General features: G+C 43.4%; 1 long non-coding RNA gene across 1 annotated transcript in view; it reads left to right on the plus strand.

Moving 5' to 3' along the window:
• LOC137385041 (uncharacterized) overlaps window positions 1-19,325 on the plus strand; it is a 56,056-nt gene extending 36,731 nt beyond the window's left edge. Inside the window, exons 2-3 of the long non-coding RNA XR_010977722.1 lie at window positions 15,488-15,689; window positions 19,248-19,325. This is a non-coding gene — a long non-coding RNA (uncharacterized lncRNA). The remainder of the gene's footprint in view (window positions 1-15,487; window positions 15,690-19,247) is intronic.
• Window positions 19,326-25,942: the final 6,617 nt, after the last annotated feature.

Genomic DNA, 25,942 nt, shown 5'->3' on the forward strand with positions numbered 1-25,942 from the left:
GTAGTTTCCTGCTTTCTGTCTCCCTCCTTTCTTGAATAGTTTCTCTCGATCTACACTGTCCAGACCCCTCAGGATTTTGAATACGTCTATCAAATCACCTCTCAGCCTTCTCTTCTCCACTTGATACTGACACTGGGAGTGTTCCAATTCCCAGCATTAACATCCTTCCTCTTGACAAGCAGAAAACTTACAAAATAAAATGTTGGGGATTAGTGTTATAAAATGGGCTTATGTGATTAAGCCAGGGGCAAGATTTTCCCTCCAGGGTTGAGAAACTGATATGGACCATTTCTGGATCCCGGAACTGCCCCAGGGGCGAGGGAAGTAGTCCCAGCCCATGTTTTTTGTGGAGGTGGGGTGCTAATTAGCTGGAGGGTGGGCTGGGCGACCAGTTCAGGGCCTTGGGTGTGGGATGGAGACAGGCCCCATTTAAAGACATTCTGGCAGCGATTACTGCCATTTGAAGGAAGAAATGCAAGAACCAGGCAGGCAGGAGGAGAGGCTGAGGGCTGCCTCTCACTTTTCAGCTGCTGACTGAAGGGCTCAGCTGAAACGTGCCTGGATCAGATGATCCCCGATGTTAACAGCATCCTGATGAGACCCTCAAGTCCTGCGCTGGGCCCGGCCACCTCCCTGGGCAGCTCTCTGTTCTGCATTTCCCTCTTCATCCTCCTATTCCACCTCCCGCCGCTCCTCTTCCTCCAATGAGCTTTGCCGTTCTCGGGCCTCACCCTCTTTGAGGTTCACACCTCTCTGGAGGGCCACATTGTGGAAAGTACAGCAGACTATCACAATGTGCAGAAGTGTACTGCAGGGCGCCACCTGACTGGTCCAGGAACCAGAACCACATCTTCAGAAGCCCAATGGCCTGCTTGATAGTGGTCCTTGTGAGTAGATGGCTTCGGTTGTAGCGCCTCTGTGTCTTGGGGTCACGTAATGGGGTGCGTTGCCCTCTTCAAGGAATAACCCTTGTCCCCTAGAATCCATCCACGTAATACTGGGGCTGGAGGGAAGAGCTGCAGCACCCTGGACCGCTGGAGGATGAAGGAGTCATGGCAGCAGCCAGGAAAACGAGCACACATATGCTGCAGTCGCAGACCAACTGAACTTGAGGGAATGAAGTCAGCGTGACTAAGGGAAAGAGTAGGCAGGGAGCAGATGATGAAAGCAAAGGGACTGGTGGTCTGAGGTGTATTTGTTTTAATGCAAGAAGTGTAGTAGGTAAGGCAGATGAACTTAGGGCTTGGATTAGTACCTGGGAGTATGATGTTATTGCTATTACTGAGACTTGGTTGAGGGAAGGGCATGATTGGCAACTAAATATCCCAGGATACCGACGCTTCAGGCGGGATAGAGAGGGAGGTAAAAGGGGTGGAGGAGTTGCATTACTGGTCAAAGAGGATATCACAGCTGTGCTGAAGGAAGGCACTATGGAAGACTCGAGCTGTGAGGCAATATGGGCAGAACTCAGAAATAGGAAGGGTGCGGTAACAATGTTGGGGCTGTACTACAGGCCTCCCAACAGCGAGCGTGAGATAGAGGTACAAATATGTAAACAGTTTATGGAAAGAAGTAGGAGCAACAGGGTGGTGGTGATAGGAGATTTTAATTTTCCCAACATTGACTGGGATTCACTTAGTGTTAGAGGTCTAGATGGAGCAGAATTTGTAAGGAGCATCCAGGAGGGTTTTCTAGAGCAGTATGTAAATAGTCCAACTCGGGAAGGGGCCATACTGGACCTGGTGTTGGGGAATGAGCCGAGCCAGGTGGTTGATGTTTCAGTAGGGGACTACTTTGGGAATAGTGATCACAATTCCGTAAGTTTTAGAATACTCATGGACAAAGACGAGAGTGGCCCTAAAGGAAGAGTGCTAAATTGGGGGAAGGCCAACTATACCAAAATTCGGCAGGAGCTGGGGAATGTAGATTGGGAGCAGCTGTTTGAAGGTAAATCCACATTTGATATGTGGGAGGCTTTTAAAGAGAGTTTGATTAGCGTGCAGGAGAGACATGTTCCTGTGAAAATGAGGGATAGAAATGGCAAGATTAGGGAACCATGGATGACAGGTGAAATTGTGAGACTAGCTAAGAGGAAAAAGGAAGCATACATAAGGTCCAGGAGGCTGAAGAAAGACGAAGCTTTGAAAGAATATCGGGATTGTAGGCGCAATCTGAAACGAGGAATTAAGAGGGCTAAAAGGGGTCATGAAATATCTTTAGCAAACAGGGTTAAGGAAAATCCCAAAGCCTTTTATTCATATATAAGGAGCAAGAGGGTAACTAGAGAAAGGATTGGCCCACTCAAGGACAAAGGAGGAAAGTTATGCGTGGAGTCAGAGAAAATGGGTGAGATTCTAAACGAGTACTTTGCATCGGTATTCACCGAGGAGAGGGACATGACAGATGTTGAGGTTAGGGACAGATGTTTGATTACTCTCGGTCAAGTTGGCATAAGGAGGGAGGAAGTGTTGGGTATTCTAAAAGGCATTAAGGTGGACAAGTCCCCAGGTCCGGATGGGATCTATCCCAGGTTACTGTGGGAAGCGAGAGAGGAAATAGCTGGGGCCTTAACAGATATCTTTGCAACATCCTTAAACACGGGTGAGGTCCCGGAGGACTGGAGAATTGCTAATGTTGTCCCCTTGTTTAAGAAGGGTAGCAGGGATAATCCAGGTAATTATAGACCGGTGAGCCTGACGTCAGTGGTAGGGAAGCTGCTGGAGAAGATACTGAGGGATAGGATCTATTCCCATTTGGAAGAAAATGGGCTTATCAGTGATAGGCAACATGGTTTTGTGCAGGGAAGGTCATGTCTTACCAACTTAATAGAATTCTTTGAGGAAGTGACAAAGTTGATTGATGAGGGAAGGGCTGTCGATGTCATATACATGGACTTCAGTAAGGCGTTTGATAAGGTTCCCCATGGCAGGCTGATGGAGAAAGTGAAGGCGCATGGGGTCCAAGGTGTACTAGCTAGATGGATAAAGAACTGGCTGGGCAACAGGAGACAGAGAGTAGCAGTGGAAGGGAGTTTCTCAAAATGGAGACGTGTGACCAGTGGTGTTCCACAGGGATCCGTGCTGGGACCACTGTTGTTTGTGATATACATAAATGATTTGGAGGAAAGTATAGGTGGTCTGATTAGCAAGTTTGCAGACGACACTAAGATTGGTGGAGTAGCAGATAGTGAAGGGGACTGTCAGAGAATACAGCAGAATATAGATAGACTGGAGAGTTGGGCAGAGAAATGGCAGATGGAGTTCAATCAGGGCAAATGCGAGGTGATGCATTTTGGAAGATCCAATTCAAGAGTGAACTATACAGTAAATGGAAAAGTCCTGGGGAAAATTGATGTACAGAGAGATTTGGGTGTTCAGGTCCATTGTTCCCTGAAGGTGGCAACGCAGGTCAATAGAGTGGTCAAGAAGGCATACGGCATGCTTTCCTTCATCGGACGGGGTATTGAGTACAAGAGTTGGCAGGTCATGTTACAGTTGTATAGGACTTTGGTTCGGCCACATTTGGAATACTGCGTGCAGTTCTGGTCGCCACATTACCAAAAGGATGTGGATGCTTTGGAGAGGGTGTAGAGGAGGTTCACCAGGATGTTACCTGGGATGGAGGGCGCTAGCTATGAACAGAGGTTGAGTAGATTAGGATTATTTTCATTAGAAAGACGGAGGTTGAGGGGGGACCTGATTGAGGTGTACAAAATCATGAGAGGGATAGACAGGGTGGATAGCAAGAAGCTTTTTCCCAGAGTGGGGGATTCAATTACAAGGGGACACAAGTTCAAAGTGAAAGGGGAAAAGTTTAGGGGGGATATGCGTGGAAAGTTCTTTACGCAGAGGGTGGTGGGTGCCTGGAAAGCATTGCCAGCGGAGGTGGTAGACGCGGGCACGATAGCGTCTTTTAAGATGTATCTAGACAGATACATGAATGGGCAGGAAGTAAAGAGATACAGACCCTTAGAAAATAGGCGACAAGTTTAGACAGAGGATTTGGATCGGCGCAGGCTTGGAGGGCCGAAGGGCCTGTTCCTGTGCTGTAATTTTCTTTGTTCTTTGTTCTTTGGAATGGAAGCTTTCCTGTTGATGAGTCTCACTGGCCAGTGACTTGGCACCTTGGTGGCCACATCGATGATGGCCTGCACTCATGGGAATCCAGAGATGGAGGCAAAATCCACTACTCTTTATGTTAGCGAGGGCCCATTTGTTTGAAATTGTGTGTACTGCCCAACTCTCACAAATGGGGCATCGGTGACCAGTGATATACCTGGTGTGCTGCCACATAAGAGATGTGACCAAGGTCCACAGCTGATCCTTGGAAGGAGCCAAGGGTGAAGAAGTTCAAGGCCACAATGACTTTGATGTTGACTGACAGGATATGACAAGCAGTACTGCAAGGTGTGAGGTCTTCCCCCATGAGAGCATAAATCTCTGTGACTACCTGCCTAGATAGGCACAGTCTCCTGCAGCACTGTTTCTCTGACATGTCCAGGTAGATCTGTCTTCGGCGGTACATCCTATGCTGAGGATACGGCCACCATCGCCTTCCTGCCAATATCCTTGTCCTCTGCCCGCCTCGTGCCCAGGGCTCTGTCTCTGCTGTTGAGGATATTGATCCTGATTGCCACTGGACCCAATATCTGGGAACAGTAATCCCGTCACCAGCTGTAGCCTTACTTGCGCACAGCTGCACTCACCATAATGCCTGGAACCCTAACCCCCTCATGTCCCCACGATGCTAGGAGGGTCATGACCCCCTATACAGCCCGAGCCTATACTGACCACTCTCCCCACAACCTCTACGCACCCGATGGCATCTGTGTCCCAGTGGCTGAGTGCCCCTCTCAGCCATGCTCCCTTTTATGGGACCTCCTAATATCATGGTGTGTCTCTTCACTGTGTCACTGCTTCCGTACACCTGGTCTGTTATTGATCAAGTAGCAACCCGTGCACCCCTGCCTTTGTCCCCACCCCCATTGGGACCTAAATGTCTTGTCTCAGGAGTTTGTGAAGGTAATCATTTAAAAAGCAATGACTGCAGTACCCAAAACTACCATAGAGTGGTGATTGATACATTGATATGCCTCTGCATTTTTCTACGTTTATATACGATTTAACAATCTGTGTGTTTATGTTCATAAAGCATGACATTACAGGGCTATAAAGGCAAAAAGAAAGTTTAAGTATGTAATTTAATGTCATGCAAATCCATTAGGCAATATAATCTGAAAATAAATGCAACACTGATTATTCAATTATAAAAATCGGTCATATTTTACAGTACATTTAATCTGGAGTATTTAATTAATATAATAAAATGTTAGTTCAGTGGTGTTCTATAACCATTTGATGCAGGAACATTTTAACACCTTCTAATCTGCTTCTGCACACACTTATTAAACTGCCACTGTTTGGGGTGAGCACGACTGCACTTGTATTATTCTAAGTGCTGGCTGTAATTTAAATGTGGGCCTGTGTCTGTGTTTTGCTGGAAAAATCAATGTGTATTAAAGTGCAGAAGCAAATTGCAGTGGGATTTTTATTTTCTACCTGTCAGTAGCTACTGCTATGGCCTCAAATCTATTGAGCCAAACTCCATACTGTGAAGAAAATTAACTTGGAATCAACTTAGGAACTTTACAATTTTTGAGCATAATTGTTATGCCTGAATGTGTATGCACAAAAGGAAAACAGAATGTATTGGGCACGCACAGCAAGTCCGTCAGCTACTGTGAAAAGAAAAGATTGGTGAATGCATCAAGTAGAGACCTTTTTTTATTCGTTCATGGGATGTGGGCATTGCAGGCCAGCATTTATTGTCCACCCCTAATTGCCCTTGAGAAGGTGTTGATGAGCTGCTTTCTTGAACCGTTGCAGTCCATGTGGTGTAGGTACACCCATAGTGCTGTTAGGAAGGGAGTTCCAGGATTTTGACCCAGTGATGATGAAGGGTCTGTAATATATTTCTAAGTCAGGATCATGTGTGACTTGGAGGAGAACTTACAGGTGGTAATGTTCCCAGACGCCAGCTGCCCTTGCTCTTCTAAGTGGTAGAGGTCATGGATTTTGTTGTGTTATTGAGTTCTCAACACAAACGTATCTAACAATTTAAGGCTGAATGGTAAGTTGAATGAAGGTTTTTTAATTACAAAATAACAGAATTACAGGAGAGTTCAAAGATACATGTGCTGACTGTTGGCTAACACATGGCTCCAACTACTATATCACATGTTGGCTTGCATCACTTCCTGTGATGATGTATACTAAACTATTTACATATTCAACAGTATGTTAACAAGTACTCGAGCCATTAAAGCAATATCACAACAGATTTGTGAGGTGCTGCTCAAGGAGCCTTGGCAAGTTGCTGCAGTGCAGCTTGTATCAGAATTGACTTTATGAGAACTAAAATAGACAACCAAGCCCCTTGTTACGGCCAAGGTGAGGAGGGCGTCACAGTCGCCTCTCTTGCGCTTCTTCTTATTTGACCGCAAAAGGGTTTATTCCTTTTTAAACAGCGGCTGAGCTTACCACCTCAGTGAGTGTTTTACCTTTTTCCTTTAATGTGAGCTTGAAAGAACCAATTGGACAGGTTTTCTTGAGTTTAAACAAGATAGAGGTGAGTTTATTATACTCAAAAAGCTAAACACGATTTAAAATAATAAAAAATATGCTACACAGTCACACACACATTCACAAGAGGATCACACACACACAAATAGATTACAAAGTGGAAAGTAGTTTTTTGGTTGGATTAAAGTCCAGAATAATTAAAAGTTAAATACACTGTCTGAGGTTGGATGATTCAGTGGTCTTCCAGCTGGAGTTGTATTCTTGAAGTCTTTAGTTGGTCGAAGTGCACTTTGTGGCTGCCCCACTTTGCTCAGGGTTTTCTTAGAGGCAGAATTCTGGGTGCCTGTCTTCCCCTGGTCTCTGGCTGTAGCAGTCTGTAGGCTGGGAGGGTCCACAGTTGCAGATGGATTTCAAACTTTATGTATTCTGGAGAGACAAAAAGGGAAGCACACGGCCTTTTTTACTGCTGCAGTCTCAGTTACTGCTTATCTCTTGAGTGTGTAACAAAACACCCAGTTTTTTGTGGAGATGGACAGATGGTCACATGACTGCCTCAGGGTATTCTCTTGAACCTTCTAATGAGATGCAAGGCTCAGAATTGGCTCCACAGGCCCCAGGGTGCCAGTATTTACACTCAGAGGGGTTTGCTCTTTCAAAGTCAATGTGTCAGGATTGCCTTGACTGACGTGCTAATGAAGCAGTCCTAGGTAATTGAATTACTTAGAGCAAGCCATTGTTCTGGTCCAGGGCTTCTCAGACCTCTGGCTGCAGTTGGGCCATGGAATGTGCAAAGGTGTTTCAGATGCAAATTGCGGTGGCCATCTTGGCTGCTGTTTTTTTTAAAAAGTTGACTGTAGGATTTGATCCAATCAAAGTCTAATGTAAGTTTCCAACTGATGAATTAATATATCTCATTTGGCATATAGTGTTTTCTTGACACCCTACATAGCACCATCTAAAAACAAGGTGAGATATGGGGTAGGAAGACAAGCAAATAAATGTCACAAGATACATGTGCTGAATACTAGTACAAGTAGTCTTGGGGGTAATAAAGCTGTGAATAAAGGCTTCAGCAGTAGTGGGGCAGAGACAGGGCTGAGGTTAGCATTGTTCTGGAGTTGAAACAGGCAGTCTTGGTGGTATATGGGGTCAGATGCTTAGCTCAAGGACATTAGAACACTGAAGGTATGTACCATCAGGCTCAGTAAGCAACCAGGGTAGAGGAATGGAGGCAGAGGCTAAGTTGCAGATAGCAGCTGAACAGAAAGGCTTCAGTCTTGCCAACATTATACATCCAGAACTTGATTTTGGCGCGACAGTTCAGCAGCAAAAAGGTGATTGAGGATTCAAAGTTGGTGCTGGAGAGATAGGTCTGGGTCACAATACCTGCTAAGATTGATTTCATTATTCTCTCAAGGAGCAGCAATATAGATGAGGAAAAGAAGGGAGCCAAGGCTAGAGTGAGATGGGGAGAATGGTGCAGGACTGAATGGCTTACTAGCCTGTGAATGGACTTTAAAAAATTTAGATTTACACCATTTGCCAATTTTCCTTTTTTACCCATGCTGTATGTTTGTGTGTGGAATTGTAGATAAGATAGATAGATAAAGTTGTTTCGAAAAGCAGAAAAGAAACTTTATTAAGCAGCTAGAATTTGAATTCTTACAACCATAGAATCATACAGCTCAGAAAGAGGCCATTCGGCCCATCGTGCCTCTGTAAGCTCTTTGAAAGAGCTATCCAATTGGTCCCAGGTCCCTGCTCTTTCCCCCAGTCCAGCAACGTTTTCTTTTTCAAGTATTTATCCAATTCCTTTGAAAGTTACCATTGACTCTGCTTCCATTACCCTTTTAGCCAGTGCATTCACAACAACTCACTGTAAAATTTGTTCTCCCCATCTTACTTCTGTTGCTTTTGCCAATTATCTTAAATCTCTGTCGTTTAGCTACTGACCCGTCTGCCACTGGAAACAGTTACTCTTTACTTACTCTATCAAAACCATTTATGATTTTGAACACCTCTATCAAATGTCTTCTTTATTTTCTCTGCTCTAAGGAGAACAATCCCAGCTTCTCCAGTCTCTCCACACAACTGAAGTCCTTCATCCCTGGTACCATTCTAGTAAATCTCCTCTGCTGCCTCTCTAAGGCTGTGACATCCTGGCTAAGTGTGATGCCCAAAATTGAACACAATACTCCACCTGGGGCCTAACGAGTGTTTTGTAAAGGTTTAGTCTTACTTCCTTGTTTTTGTACTCTATACCTCTACTAATAAAGCCAAGAATCCTATGTGCCTTTTTGACAGCCTTCTCAACCTGTTCCGCCATATTCAAGGCTTGTGTGCATACAGTCCCATGTGTCTCTTTTCCTCCACTCCCTTCCTAATTGTATAACTTAGTTTACATGTCCTCTCCTCATTCTTCCCACCAAAATATATAACTTTGCACAAAAATTTCATCTGCCATGTGTCTTCCCATTTCACCAGTCTGTCTCTGTCTATGATCTTCCTGAAGTTTTTGACTCTCCTCACTGTTTACTACATGCTGCACCAATATTACATTTATTTCCATTGCTTATATCAGCCATCCTGTGACGTCTTTCAGTGAGATTGGCTGTTATAATATCAAGCTGATATTTGCAGTATGAAGGTAGTATTATTAAAAGAATACAAACCACAAACAGTCAATTTATGTGGAATAAACAACCCATCCATGACACAATTGATGACACAATTGACTCGTGCTCTCTATGTATGTGACCAGCGCCACTCTGTTTTACTTTGCTCCTATTCCTACATTATAGCAGTGATCATACTTCAAAGGTACTTCATTAGTTGTAAGAACATAAGAAATGGGAGCAGGAGTAGACCATTTGGTCCCTCCAGCCTACTACACCATTCAAAAAGATCATGGCTGATCTTCTACCTCAGTCCCACTTTGCCGCACTCTCCCCATATCTTTCAGTTCCCTTTGTATCCAAAAATCTATCAATCACTGACTTGAATATATTCAACAACTGGACATCCACAGCTCTCTGGGATAGAGAATTCCAAAGATTCACAACCCTCTGAGTGAAGAAATTTGTCCTCACATCTATCCTAAATGGCCGACCCCTTATTCTGAGACTCTGTCCTCGTATTCTAGACCCTGTAGGGATGGGAAACATCCTCCCAGCATCTACCCTGTCAAGTCCCTTAAGAATTTTATATGTTTCAATGAGATCACTTCTTATTCTTCAAAATGCAAGGGAATATATGCCCAGGACATTCAGTCTCTCCTCAGAGGATATCTGCTCATTATAAAGAGGTTTGGGATGTCCTTAGGTCATAGAGAGAGAGAGAGTTTGAAAGGCGGTCTATAAATGCAAGTCTTTTTTCCGTTGTCTGTTCTTTACTGGACTTATGACAGCCTTTTGGAGTAATTTGTTTTAAATATAAAGTAATAGAAATATGAATATATCAATCAGATTTGAAGTGCTTTAGTGTGTTTTGATAGTTATGGAGTGCCAGTGTGCTTTAATATTCCAGTGACAGCCCTGTAGAGACCACGCTTGTTTATTTTTTTTGAGACTCTTTTTATTCCTGTCTAGACTGTGGGCCTGCAGGTTGAAAGCATCGCAATCAGAAGAGGAACAACACAGAACGTTTAGTGCAAACAGCATTTTAACACGATGATTTTACATGCTTGTTAATTATAAGCGAAAGATGAGGAAGTAGGAGTGAAAAACAATAGCTCTGGCCTTCATTTAAGAACAAAGCATTATTCTCCACTGCAGATCTTAATGTCGGGCACTAGGGAGATTACTGGAGCACAGTACATCCCATGTGGTTTAAGCATTTAAACAGTAACATCAAAACCTTAACCATTACACTGCTGACAGATCAATGGAGTTTCAGCCTCCCAGGGTAGACCTTTTTTTTAGAATTTCAGCCCACCCTATGTGGCTGGAACAGCTCCCTAATATTACAAAATTAGGGATTTGTTTACCAGGCACTAAGTGAATCAAGGGTTATGAGAATCGGGCGGGAAGTGGAGTTGAGGTAGAAGATCAGCGATGATCTTATTGAATGGCGGAGCAGGCTCGAAGGGCTGAATGGCCTATTCCTGCTCCTAGTTCTTATGTTTTTATGTCTTTAAATTGCTACTAATAATCTGCCTCAGCCAATAAAAACTTCTCTAAACTTACCTCAATTTCTAAATAGTCAAAAGCACGATGAAAAACAGCCAGTAAAAGCTTTGTTTTCACATTTTGTTTTTGTGTTACATTGCAATAATACAAGTGAGGAAAAGGAACCAATAAAAATAAAGAAAAATGAATAGAATATATACAATCAAGGAGCAGTTTCTTTTAAACAATGACACAATTAAGTATGAGTTTGTCACAATATATAACTGAGGTAAGTTTAAGAAAATAATATCAAAGATTGTGTAAACTAAGACAAAAGTTACCTTGAAGACAAATCTTGATTGAAGAAGATTACTGTTTGCTTTGAATTCGAAGTTGCTTAATTCAAATTACCTGGTATTTCATATTTTTAATACTAAATTCTGAACATGTCATGTTATTTACATTGCTTAATTCCAATTATTGGTTAATTCTATTTGTTAATGCAAAGATTGACTGAGTTACCAGAAATAGCCTCAACTATGCATTAAAGTCATATAGACATCCTGTATAAAGTCAGAAAATGCTGGAAACACTCAACGGGTCAGGCAGTGTATGCGTTTCCAACATTTTCTGCTTTTATTCCACATTTCCAGCGTCCGCAGTGTTTTGCTCTTGTAGACATACTATATGCCCACTACATGTTAAAGGGGCCCCATTATCTTTCACTATGATGACTGCTGATGATTTTGCCTTGCTGCATAAAACGAGAACTCAGTACACAATGTTGCGTGAGCAACATAGTGAAATACTGGTGGATATTTTGCTATTCATGCATTCTAATTACCAGCAGAAAATTTGCTAAGGAAGTTCACAACTGAATCCTGCTGCTTCTGTTTGCAGCTTCCAGACTGTTTAAATTTTTTTTTTATCAATGATTGTTGATATATATTAGAATTGTCAATGACAACACCATGCAACCTTTAACAATAATTTATTGTATGCATGCCAGTTTCTATGCGTACACAGACCCATCAATAGCTGGTTACAGATTGACTCACCTGAGCCTCTGTTAACTGCTAATCATAAAAAAACACGACCGAACCTGCCAAACTTGGCAGCAGAGGTATCAACATTCTTCTGCACTTGTAATCCTGTTTGTGTGAACATTCTTTGTTGAACAAAAATGGCAGAAATACTTTTAACATCTTCTGAATAACATTTTATCTGAATCTATTGCTCAATGGAAGGTAATGAAACTGTGGGATCTTTTCTACCAAATACAACGTGAGTCAACTCTAGCTAGAGTATGAAATGGCAGAGGTCAATATAATTAATTGTGGTGCAATGAAGCAGTATTTCCTATTGTACAATGCTGGAGAAAAGGAACAGTCAAGTAATGAAACATTTAAATTGCATTCAGAGGAATTAAGTTATTCTTATCTTTTATTCAGTCTCAATGAGCCTCAACAGCAACATTTTGTTTAAGCTCTTGGTGGGGTTGTTAGATGAAGCACTTCATAATATCTAAAGACGCCATGTCCGATGTTTATGTGGGGAGAAATTAGGAGGATTAGTTCTAATTGACAGGTGTGCATGTCCTTTAGATCCATTCTCAATGGCAACACTGGAGAATTCACAGTTCAGCCTCCCCATATTTTCAGACAGAAAGAAAATATAATCAGGAAGAATGTATCTGACTGGGATAAATGATGTTAAACGCCCATGTTCTTCGTCAATCCAAAAGAGTTTACAGAGAAGGTTGAGTGGCCAAACCTGACGTGCTATATCTTTTGAATGGAACTCTACCCTTTGTATGCAGAAGTTGGAATGCAAAATTTGCTAAAGTGCAATTGCTGGAGCATGCAATGTATTACAGGAATTTTGTGATGCCCCATCGTGCCCCATAAGTTGGTACAAATTCTTTTCTCCTAGCAACTGCTTGGGTCAAAATTCGCACACATCTGTCCATTTTACAGATGTCTTTGGTTGCACCCAGGATGTTTGTTTCTGATTGTGAACAATAAGATAGCAAAGAATGAGCATTGATGATCATTGAGGACATTGCGATGGAAACCACATCTGCCAAATGGACACATATTAATTTCATCATATGGAACACAAATTGAGCTGTTACTGGACCTTGAACATAACTTGTTTAAAAAGGACCACAGAGCAGTGGCTGAAACCATGGCTGCACATTTGCAGTCTGAGAGACAGTTGCCCAGAGAGACAATGGGAGTACTCCCTGATTCAATTAGCCAGATGGGTTTTGTCAATAGTGATGGTCAGGTCAAAAGACAATGAGAGTCATTGTCTGTGCAACAGCCAACATTCCACCACCCCCTCTTGCCATCCCCTCACCCCCACCCCATCCCCACTGAGTGTGTCTAGTAAGCTTTGAAGAATCAACAATCCTCACAGGTGACACTGTCTCAAACAAAGAGCTAGTCACATGACTAACCTGCTGGCCAACCTGGCAATTGATTGAATTGTGCATCACAGTAAAGTTTTGGGTCAGACTGCATTTGAAGACCAAAGAGAAACAAGGTCTCTCTCTCTCTCTCTCTCTCTCTCTCTTTCTCTCTCTCTTTCACACACAAAGTTCCAGGGACCCACGGAAGTAACTTAAGCCTTAAGACAGAAGACCCCTGCAGCCTTATGGTACCAGCAAAACAAGTTTGAATGTATGCACTGAGCCCAAACGAGAACTGCAAGACTTAACTTCAATCAAAGACTTTACATCAAACCCAAAACCAGTAAATAATTTCCATCTACTACTTCAAACCTTCCCTTTAATTCTTTCTCCTCCTCTGTATCTATTTTAGAATTAGAATTAGAATTAGAACATTACAGCGCAGTACAGGCCCTTCGGCCCTCGATGTTGCGCCGACCTGTGAAACCATCTGACCTACACTATTCCATATTCATTTGTGTATGTGTTTATCGCATATATATGCTATCATGATCGTATCACGTATTATTAGTAGTTTTAACTGAGTTAGAGTTTTAAGGTTAATAAACTTACCTTTCTTGAGAAAACCTGTTTGATTCCTTTACAATTACACTTAGAGAGCAGTGAGCAAGGATTTACCAAGGGGAAGCTAAAAACAGTGTTTTGAAAAGTTAAACCCTGTTATGGACAAACCAGGAAAAGGGCAAGAGGGGAGCCTTAGACCTCTTCCTCACCTGGTCATGCAGAGGATTTTGATGCAAAAGATACTTAGAGCCACTTTCTTGGTTATATGTGCATAGGTGGATTCCATAAAAGGGCATTTTGTCTCTGCCTATGACGGCTGTAGGGGGTCAATAGCTAGGTCTGAAAAGGATAAAGTTAGTCTCTGAAACCCTGCCCTGCCAGCCTCCCTCACCTTCAAATACGCACAGACATTTGATGTAAAATGAAAACATTGCCGGTATTGCTTATGAACCAGTCACTGACTTGCATCATAAAGTGACCAGTTGAACAACGATGGAGTGGAACAAACCCCTTTCTGTATATATAGGCCATAGCATTGTACCTCTGGGTCCAGGTAGACAGACATGTGCCATCATCAGCCCTCGCACTTTTGGGAAACCTGCAGTGAAGGACTCAGTACTAAGTTACTGAGGAAGCCTGTACTGCTTACTTAATTTTACCTTTGCTATTCCATACTCTGAGCTAAAGGTCTGTGCTTACACGTGTGTAAGTGAGAATGATAGTCCCAGCTGTGAGCATCCACCCCACCACCCTCCACCGCATCCCACCCCCACCGCCCCCCACCCATCACTCAACATTTAATTCATTTTCTGATTGAGTTTCCATATTTGACATGAAAGCAATCTCCAATAATCACAACTACTTATCTCAATCTCCTACCTCCTTGCATCAAACTGCCTCTCAGCTTGACACCATATTCATTTTGTTCACATATCTTCACAAAGTAACAATTGTAAGCCTCCATCAGACACATGAGTGAAACCAGTCCTGTCTCACAACTTGATCAATATTTATTTGATATCTCATAGATTAGCCAGCTTCTCAGCAGCACGAACGATTCTCCAAATGTATTTTATATTTATAGTAGCATAAACAGTTAAATGCTTGATTACTTCCAGGATGATGCAACAGTATCATCATATTTAATTTAATAAAATGATACATGGTTCATAGTTCTATTTCAGTCTCTCATCTATTGAATGTATCTTGTTTACTGAGCCTCAAAAAGCAAAGCAGTCGTCAATCTCTCCATTGTCTGTTACATTTATTAAACTTTGAAAGGACGTTACACAATGTCCTTTTGTTTTGATTGTGAAGAGCTGCTTCTGTAACTGAGAGTGATCCCAACACAATTGCTGCAGCTACTTAAACCAAATTTAGTTTGCTATTGGAACTATATAAATAAGAACTTGGATTTTCATTTGCAAACTCTTGGCTTCATGGGCAATTCTTATTCAATTTAACTCAATCACCTATCCATCAAAATATGAGAGGCAATATTTATTAACGTTTCAGAACGTCCGTAGGGAGGAGTAGCCCATTATTGACATCTTAGCACAATAACAGCAACTGGCTAATTATGACATCATCATCTTAGCAACAGGAGGGCGCATTATTGTGACATCACTAGCTTCGCCACAGGAGGTGTGTTGTGACATCATTAGCTTAGCAACAAGCAGCATCCTACTGTGACACCATTAGCTTAATAACTGAGAATGGCTTCTAATTATGCTTTGAAATAAATAACAGGCCTTGCTGAAGTTTGGCCCTAGTCCAGCCTGTTTATTTACCCTTTCTTCTTCCACTTTCTTTCTTTCTTGCAGAGGTTCAGGTCTATTTAGATCTCACCCAGATATTTATGCCAAGATGGTACTGCGCAACCGGGTCCATTTACCAACTGAGTCATCAGAGGAATGCCAAATGGAATTTTAAAATTATGCTTTAGCGTTCTGTAAACAGTGGCCTACATTCCTCAGTACGCCAATGCCACCATGTTTCAGTACCACTACAGAAAAATAATCACAGGTGAGTGTCGTTTCCATTGTCCGAAAACTATCTTACAGAAGTTGTTCTTTAAATGAAGAGCATAGGAATTAGGATCAGGAGAAGGCCATTGGGCCCTTCAAGCCTGTTTTGCTATTCAGTAAGATCACAGCAGATCTCCTCCCGCGCCTCCATCTTCCCGCGCAATCCCCAATTTTCAGCCAGAATTTTGTGCACACTTGTCATTGCAATTGGATTGTTTCTAAATGTGTTTAAATGTAAAAAAAATGATAGCAGCCCTGCCTTTACCATTGAAAATCAGACAGTGTGTAGTCTGATTTGTTGATTCACTATCATTTGTTTCGTGCTACCAAGGCAATTGTCACCCCCTCCATCTTGAATGTTTGGCTGGTGTAGTCGGCTCAAAGCAGTTGCTTTATTAATGCATTGTCGAGGATTCCTCAGGATGAAAATTTCTCTCAATTAACTACTCAAGCTGATATGAAACATTGACAATTACAGAGTAAGGATACATCTTTAATTGCTGGTACTGTATCACATTCTGTGGATAGGGCTACCCAACAACAGGGTTGCTATTTGAAGTAAAAGAATTATAGTGCACTTCCTGCATTGCAAAGTGCCTTATTGTTCCGTTGATAAACCACAGCAGATTTGCTTCACCCATTGTTTTGTTCGTTCGTGGGATGGGGGTGTCACTGGCTAGGCCAGCATTTATTGCCCATCCCTAATTGCCCTTGAGAACGTGGTGGTGAGCTGCCTTCTTGAACCACTGCAGTCCTTGGGGCGGAGGTACACCCACAGTGCTGTTAGGAAGGGAGTTCCAGGATTTTGTCCCAATGACAGTGAAGGAATGACGATATAGTTCCAAATCAGGATGGTGTGTGACTTGCAGGGGAACTTGCAGGTGGTGGTGTTCCCATGTATCTGCTGTCCTTGTCCTTCTAGGTGGTAGAGGTCGTGGGTCTGGAAGGTGCTGTCAAAGGAGCCTTGGTGAGTTATTGCAAAGGGATTGGCGTATAAGATTAAAGAAGTCTAACTGCAGTCGTGTAGGGCATTGGTGAGACCAAACTGGAGTACTATGAACAGTTTTGATCTCCTTATCTAAGAAGGCTTTAAATACCCGAGAAGGAGTGTAACAAAGTTTCACAAGGTTTATTCCTGGGATGAGGGAATTTTCCTATGAAGAGAGATTGTGTAGACTAGGCCGCTATTCCATGGAGTTTAAAGAACGAGAGGTAATTTCATTGAAACCATATAAAATTCTTAAAGGGCTTGACAGGGTAAATGCTGGGAGGATGTTCCTCCTGTTTAGGAGTGTAGAACTAGGGGCCACAGTCCTTGAATAAGGATTCAGCCATTTTGGGATGAGATGAGGAGAAATTTCTTCACTCAAAGGATTGTGAACCTTTGGAATTTTCTACCCCAGAGAGTTGTGGGTGCTCAGTCATTGAGTATATTCAAGTTGAAGATCCGTAGATTTTTGGTGAATAAGGGATATGGGGATAGTGTGGGAAGGTGAAGGTAAGATCGAAGATCTGCCATGATCTTATTTTTTTCATGATACGTCGGCATCACTGGCAAGGCCAGCATTTGTTGCCCCATCCCTAATTGCTGTTGATAACTTTGTGGTTTGCTAGGTCATTTCAGAGAGCAGTTAAGAGTCAACCACATTGCACATTGGGACTCCAGACCCAGTAAGCAGATTTCCCTCCCTAAAGGGCTTTATTAAATCAAAAGGGTTTTATGGCAATTGATGGTAGTTTCATGGAACCATTACAGAGACTAGCTTTCAATTCTGATTTTTTTTTTTATTAAGTGAAGTTATTAATTAATTGAATTTAAATTCCACCAGCTGCCGTGATGGGACTTGAACCTGTGTCCCCAGGGCATTAGCCTGGGCCTCTGGATTACTAGTCCAGTAACATTACCACCGCCACAGTCTTCTCTATTGAAAGGCAGACCAGGTTTGAGGGCTGAATGGCCTCCTCCTGCTCCTATTTCTTATGTTCTTAAGGGACATCACAACACAATTGTTGCCAGTGCTGTGCCCTGTTCAATCAACAAGGGGGAATTTTGTCGTGTGTGGAGGCGGATCATGTCTCTAAAATCTATAACAGAAGTAGAAGAGTAATAGAGTCTCAGTTGTCTTCAAAAAGTGATTGGCGGCTTTTTTTAGCTTGTTTATTACAAAATGCTCAAGAGAATGAAAAAAATTCCATTTTTGAAATGTCACTGTGTCACCAAAATGTGATTGAAAGAGATTCTCTAAGTAAAGCACCGTGGGGCTTCGTGGCTGCAAAAGTGCTACCTGCATTTGTTACTTCAATCTATGTAAGTTTTGAACTGTAAATGTTGCTGTTAACATGGGGAAGCATGGACTACATGAACATTTAGTCCATCAAGCTTACTATCTTCATAGACTACGTATAGCATATCCAACGATGATCTCTACACATTAATGAACTTCTGAATGAAAGGAAATACATCCTGATCCCTAAAGGTTATCAAGTATATTTGTCCAACCGCCCTGGCCTGTTACCCTCCAGGCAACATTTCCCCCTGACCGTACAGCAGAGGAACACATTTGCCCTGTGGAATATCTGGTCATTTCAGCCTATAACCACCAATCCTGCACCCAATGATTATTTATTTACACACTTGTTTTTGTGAAGTTAGTTGATGCACCCTCAACTTATTTATTGGAAGTCAGTTCCACATATACGCTAATCTATGGGGCAGGAAGGGAGGTGGGAAAGGCAGGGGGTGGGGGGAGTGGGAAAGTGTTCCCCTAGACTCTAGCCTCACTCACACCATGCTAATTTTAAAATGATATCCTCTAGTTCTCAATCTAAGTCAAAAAGCCTGTTTATATCTTAATTGTCTCTTTGAACATAAGAAATAGGAGTCGGAGTAGACCATCTGGCCCCTCAAGCCTGCTCCATCATTCATTAAGACCATGGCTGATCCTGCACATCATTCCACTTCCCCACCCTATCCCCACATCCCTTGATTCCCTTAATGACCAAAAATCTATCGATTTCCCTCTTAAAAACCTAGATTTTAAAGGCCTATATTTCCCCTCCATCTTCTTTATTTAAATCAACACCATTTCAGTTCTTCAAATCTGACCTGACAACTTAGAGCCCTACATTGCAGAATTACCTTCTCCGAGCAGAATTGCACATAATATTCCAAATGCCAAGCTACCGGTGATTTATGCAAGATTAGAATAACTTCTTTCAAGTTACAGTAAAATATTCTCAAGACATAAACTATTAGCTTTGTGATAACAGTGTGTGCTGACTAGGGGAGATGCACCACACTATGAAGGATAGACAAACACATAAAATACAGATAAAATACAATTTTCCATATAAGTGTGCAAATAAATACATCCAATATATAATTAGGGAAGGCCCTATCAGTTAGGTGGAGTAAAATTGAGGCTAAAATACATTAAAGTTTTGTAACACAGTAAATATAAATATTGAACTAAACTGTGTGAAGGCACATAGTGGTCTGCAAGATTCGTATAAGCCCTTAACAGAATAGTGTTAAAGAATGTGGTTTTTCACACAGGAAACAGAACTTGTCACTGCTGACTCCTAGCACCATCAACGTGTTTCTCACTAAAAACACTGGCAGTTAACATCACAGGCAAGTGACATACAAATTGCTTCTTTAAGCATAATTAAGCTTAAAATAACTGAGAATGTATCACTTGTGTCTTTTAAATCATGTTGGACTAGATGGAATGATGATCTGTCACATCCAGGGCCCAATGCAAGCCTATGTTGAAATGCATAGCTTTAAGTTGAGGGGTGATAGATATAGGACAGATGTCAGAGGTAGTTTCTTTACTCAGAGAGTAGTAGGGGCGTGGAACGCCCTGCCTGCAGCAGTAGTAGACTCGCCAACTTTAAGGGCATTTAAGTGGTCATTGGATAGACATATGGATGAAAATGGAATAGTGTAGGTCAGATGGTTTCACAGGTCGGCGCAACATCGAGGGCCGAAGGGCCTGTACTGCGCTGTAATGTTCGAATGTAATGTTCTAATGTTCTAATGCAATCCCAGATTATTTGTAGGTCAGATATAAGTGGAAGGTGGAAATGGGTCAAATAAATTGGAATTGTTTACAAGCTAAGTACAAGTGGGCATGAGTTTTCCATTCCAAGGAATATAAAAGTGTCAATTTGATTGTTCACAGATTAATATGTATGGTTGACATCTTTCCATCTATAAATGATGATGGACACGCAGCTAACAATCCATTTAGGTGGGGTGTCTTTTCTTGGTGCACCTTTGTTGATGGCTGTGAAGGCCAATCCCTGAGAGGCAGGTTCTGCCACAAGTGCCGCATGTGAAGCTGCCAAGTGAAGCTGTGAGTTTTTCTTTTTGGCGTTGGGGGCCTGTTGCCAAACTGCTGAAGCCACTTGTCATCGTGGTAGTGCACACCAGTCCACAGAATGCATCGCCATTTCCCTCTTTCGCCAGCTAGTGATTCCCAGGTGCAATAGTTGACACTTAGGGCCTTCATGTCACGCTTACAAGCATCCTTGAAGGGGAGCTTTGGGCACCCCACTGGTCATCTGGCCCCGGCTACGTCACCATACAGAAGGTCCTTGGGTATGCGACTGTCTTCCATTCTGCAGACATGTCCGATCCACCGAAGCCGCTTCTGTTTGATTAGTGAAAACACACTTGGGATTTCTGCCTTTGAGAGGACTGCTGCATTTGTGATTTTGTCCTGCCAAGATATACCCATAATCCAATGCAGGCAGTGAAGATGGAAATTATTGAGCTTCTTTTCCTGGTAGTTGTAAGTTGTCCATGTTTCACAGCCATACAGCAAGGTGCTGAGAATACAGGCCTTATAAACCATCAGCTTGGTCCTAAGGGTCAGCTTGGTGGTATCGCATGTGCATTTCACGAGTCGTCCAAAGGAGGCAGCTGCTTTCCCTATGCATGTATCAAGCTCTGCATCAAAGGACAGATTGTCTCACCGTGGACCCAAGGGAACAGAATTTGCTAACCAATTCCAGTGGGTGTTATTTAGTGTGATCAGGGGCAGAGATGCAACATCTTGTCCCATGACCACTGTTTTCTTGACACCTATAGTCAAGAAGAACAAGTTACAGGCATGGGAGAGACAGTCCATGAGTCTTTGTAGCTGATTTTCTGTGTGAGCGACCAGCACAGCATCATCAGCGTAGAGGAATTCTCTGATCAGGGCGTGATATGTTTTTTCCTTCGCTTTCAGCCTTGATAGATTGTAAAGCTTGCCATCTAACGTAGTGTGCAAGTAGACTCCTTCCATATCTGTAGGGAAGGCGAAGGTCAGGAGCATGGAGAAGAAGAAGGGGCTAGGACACAACCCTGTTTCACTCCATTCTTCACTCTGAAACTTTCGGAAGTGGAGCCATCAAACAGTGCAGTGCATGCTGTCATGGAAGGAGTGGATAAGACTGAGGAGCTTTGGTGGACTGCCAATTTTTCCCAAAATCTTGTAGAGCTCGGCTCTGCTAGCGGTGTTGAATGACTTAGTGAGATCTGTGAAAGTAAGGTAAAGGGGTATACTGCGTTCCCTTTACTTCTTTTGTAGCTGGCGTATGGAGAAGATCATATCCACAGGAGATCTGCCGGCATGGAAACTGTTACGGTGGAGTGGTTTGAGAAATTCCAGAGCTTAGGCCCTATCATTGACATTCTACAAGCCTTTAGGAAACTAAGAAAATGGGCTGTAATATTTGTAAGCTTATTGAGTAGGTCTCTGCAGGAAAACTACATTACCTCCTCACCTAGACAGTATTTTATGAGACTGGAGACCCAGCCAAGTGCTACAAGCACAAGAGGGAACCAGATTTGCTGGGGATTCAGAGGTCACTTTAGGCCACTAGGACTCTGGAAGCTTTAGGTTGTCAATTATTTTTCTGCTTGAAACAGGATAAACTAACCAGCAACGGAAGTGCAAGTACATTAAAAAAAAATGTTGTGACTGTTCAGAATTCAGTCATAGAAAATCCTTTGCTAACTACAACATGTCCTGGCCCACTACATGCAGATTTCCTACAGAATGCTAATAAATTCCATTACAAAGAGGGGTAATGAAGCCCTTCCCCAGATGGCTCTGTTATTACAGGCTGTTATGCTTTGGGTTTCTCTCCACACTTGGAACTTATGCACAGCCTTTAACTTGTTGACTGTAGCGAGGCTGTTTCCGTAGCATCATGTCTATTGACCAAAACCTGCACCCTTACCCAAACAGAGGAGGTTGGCATGGGACCAGCAGTTACCTCTTATCTACACTATATCAACTCCATGTGGCCTTTGCTGGGAAGAGTTCAAGCATAATGGCTGCAATCAACACCAAAGCTCCAGGCTGGGGGAGATAATACCGTTAGGGTGGCAGTGAAAAACAGCGAAGGAGGTGCACCAATGAAGCGAGTCCTTTTCAAATGCTGTGGATTTGAAACTGCTGACATCTTCTGCCTGCAGGACTTTGTCAGCGGCGACTACTTCAACGTGATGTTTAAGAATGTGGCGGGATGCATGAAATTCCCGAAAGTGTTCAAGGAGAGAGGAAACCAGGTAACACGGTCAATCCTCATGGTGGAACCGCTGTTTAAGCTGTCAGCGCAATGGAACTGGGTGGTGACTATCCACCTCTACAACCCCCATATTCCCATCGTGGATGTGCTCACTTTCCTTGCCAGGTACGTCGAGGTGGCCGGGAGCAGCCCCGAGGTCAAGAACCCGTTCTGAATTTGGACCAGTAAGCGGCAAGTCAAGATGACCTTCAACTGAGCCATCATCCATCCTCCCTCCAGCTTTGCTATCGGGGGAAGTTGGGGCTATTTGATCTACACAGGGCAGCCCAGAGTTTGTTGTACCTGTGGCTAATCTGGTCATGTGGCAGCCAACTACAACACAGTGCTCTGCAAGAACTGCAAGCAGGAAGGCCATCAGACAAAGGACAGCAAGCCGAGTAAGTGCTGCAAGCTGTGTGCTGGGGCAGGCCACCTCTACAAGACCTGCTTAAAATGCTGCCTCAGTTACTCACAGGCAGCGAGAAGCAAGGAAAGACCGGAGGAGGGAACAATGAACGTGGAGACCAGCAACCCTCCCCCCAGCAAGTCCCCGATTGAGGAAAATCTGATGAGGAAGGACAAGCAGAAGAAGAAAGAGGGAGCTGCAGCCAGCTGCCAAACTGCAACCCTGTGCCCAGAACCTCCTCCTCAGCAGACAGAATCAATGGAGGAAGAGCCAGCAGAAGGACAACTGGGTGAGTGACAAGTGGTCAAGAGGCAAACCACAAAGAAGGCCCAAAAAAGAGAACAGGCCACCAACCAAACCAGTGGCAAGAGGAGGATAATGTCTGAGACAGACTACAGCGGCTGCTCCTCATTGGATGAGGAAAGGCAGGAAAGATGACACTCGCAAAAGAAGCAGCAGAAAGCAAAGGAGCTGGAAGAGAAATTCCCCCACACACAGCTCCAAAAAACTGGAAGGAACAAAGGGCCCAGCGCACCCCAACCCCAAAGCGCCAAGCACAGAAAGACGCCCAGCACACCGCAGCTCCAGGAAGCCAGGAGCAGTGAGGCATCCAGTGCACCCCAGCTCCGGGAAGCCAGGAGCAGCAATGTTCTCAATGAGGAACAGAGGGGAAAAACAGCACCAGCAGAGGGCAGTACTAACCTTGCTGCTTACAAAATCGTCCCCCCCCCCCCCCCACCCCACCCAACGTCACCCCGGCAGAACAAACCTCCCGTGAGCAACCAGGACAGGTTTCTGAGCCCAATAACAGCGCAACAATTTGCAAACACGATAGGTATGCAGGAACATACACAAAGGCTGGGATTAATAGAGACACCTGAACTGGTAAGCAACAAACAGTTCTAATGGGTTTCAAGATTGTCTCCAGTAACATGTGTAATGTCAAGCCCTCTACGTGATGCGTTTCAACCTTGGGATACTTTGCCGAGGTCAAAGCTGACCTGCTGTTTCTGCAGAAGTTTGGAATTCCACACCTCAGCACCAACAGGCAATGGTTATGATGGTAGTCCCACGGGCCATCGATCTGGTCGGTGGGGGAAATGATTCCTGTTCCTCCGGCCTGGGTATTCTGCTGCAGGGTGGCAACTTCACCATCTCCAAGTTAAGGAAGTGGTGGGCGGTCACCTCCTCGTAGCAGACGTAATGAACAAAAATCCTCTGCTCTGGATAATCAATGTGTATGCCCCGGTTCAATACAGTGAGCAGCTGACCGTTCTCCAGCAGTTCCCGCTGCTGCTGGCAACATCCAAGCTGGTCGTTCTAGGCAGTGACTTTAACAGTATCATCGGTGCAGTCGGACGATCCAGCAGGGCTGACAGCAAGCTGGACGCCATGTCCAGACCCCTGATGGAAATGGTAAAAGACGCCAAACTGCATGATGTCTTCAGCAACCCTGCAGACGGAGCGCAGCGTAGATACACCTAGTCGAGGCCAGATGGATCCAGACATTCCAAGATTGACTTCCTGTTTGTGTCCCGTGCATTCACTGTTAGATCCACCGACGTTAAGTCAGTGTTCTTCTTTGACCAATGCCTCCTACTGGGGGACTGTCATTTACAGAATAACCAGAGGGTTGGCTGGGGGACCTGAAAGCTGAACATGAAACTGTTGACCCCAGAGAATATTGAGGAACTCAGAAGGAATTACAAAGGTTGGAGAACTGTGAAACCCCTGTTGCGACCAGGTGAGAAAGGGGTCTAGGGTTCTCTTTCAGCCTTCACCTGGTCTTACTGTAACAGGGTTTAATTTTAAACACATCATGTTTTTAGCTCCCCCTTGGTGAATCCTTGTTCACCGCTTTCCAATTATAAGGCAAAGAAACCAGCACAAACAGGCTTTCTTAGGTTTAAAGAGGAAAAGTTGAAATTTATTAAAAAACTCAAATTCGGTTAACGCCTACGGATACATGCCACACCCCATGCTAGCATGCATACGCGATACACACATGCAAATAAAGACAGAAAAAGACAGAAGAAAAATAAAGTGGAAAGGTTTGGGTAATATCTGAAGAGTTGTTGTTATGGTTCTTCGAGCTCACTATACAGTCCTTGATTGTAGGTAGATCTTGCTTTTTGTTGGAGCCCAGTATTCTTCTTAAACCTTGTTCGCTGTAGGAGACTTTTTTCTCTTGGGGTTCGTGTGTCTTCAGTGGATTCAGAGGCTTGTGAGAAAGAGATGGGAGTAGACAGGAGAGATCGTCTCAGTACAGGAGCAAACAGCTTTCTGCCCAAACTGTTTGTACAATTCAAAAAACTCAGGTTGCCCAGCAGGTTAGTCATGTGACCAGTTGGTTTGACCATGTCCGTTTGTGTATTCAGCCATCTTAGCAGTCAACCTGGAATGCGAGCTCCCCCACCTTCAACGTCTGGTAATCAAAAGTACATTGTGGGTTGAATGTGTCAAGGAATGGCTGCTTTGTCCTTCCAAACAATGTCTGTTAATATGCAAATGTTTTTTTCCAGCCAAGGCTGATCTGTTTAATAAGTCCTTTCTTCACTCCAGTAACAGTTTAAAATCAATGCTCATGACAGAATTAATGTGCCTCATTTTTGGCAGGTGGAGGCCTAGCATGACACCTCCACACCCAGTGGAATGAAATGCAATTTGAGAAAAGCACATTTCATGAAAAGGATTGAGAGAAAAATGTAAGATACAGAAAAGAACATGCATTTCTCTCATTCTTTCCCATGCATTCATAATCCTAAAACTTACTACAGCCTGTCTTCTCTTAGTGTCAGTGCTGCTTTAATTGCCCCCGTTTCGGCATCCCAATAAATATGTGGTTCTTTTTTGGGGGGAATTTCTCTTCCATTTGCCCATTTCTATGGCTGCCTAGGGTCTTTGCTCCTGCTGAGATAATTTTTAAAAAGTCAGTAGTGGGCGGGTCTATCCTGAACTCTCTTTCATGCAAAAGGTTTTGACTTCAGGGGATGGGTGGTTTGCTTTTTTTCTGACTGTGGGGGAAGATTCTTTGCTAATCTCCCCTTTGTCCCAGAAGACACTCCTGCCTGCAGGTATTTGTACATACTCTACTGCACTCCCTTGTGGCACTTCAACGAGGTGGGGCATCACCCTTACAGTTTGTCTGCCTCCTAAGAGGTATTTCTTTGTCGCTGCAGGTTCCTGTAAATGCTGTTAGCAACTCTGGTGGGGTGCTTCTAGTGTCTGCATTTACATAGGAGGATGTTGGGTCTAACTTTTCACATTTCAAATATTTC

This window comes from Heterodontus francisci, chromosome 27, assembly GCF_036365525.1.
Source record: "Heterodontus francisci isolate sHetFra1 chromosome 27, sHetFra1.hap1, whole genome shotgun sequence".
Classification (NCBI taxonomy): Eukaryota; Metazoa; Chordata; class Chondrichthyes; order Heterodontiformes; family Heterodontidae; genus Heterodontus; species Heterodontus francisci.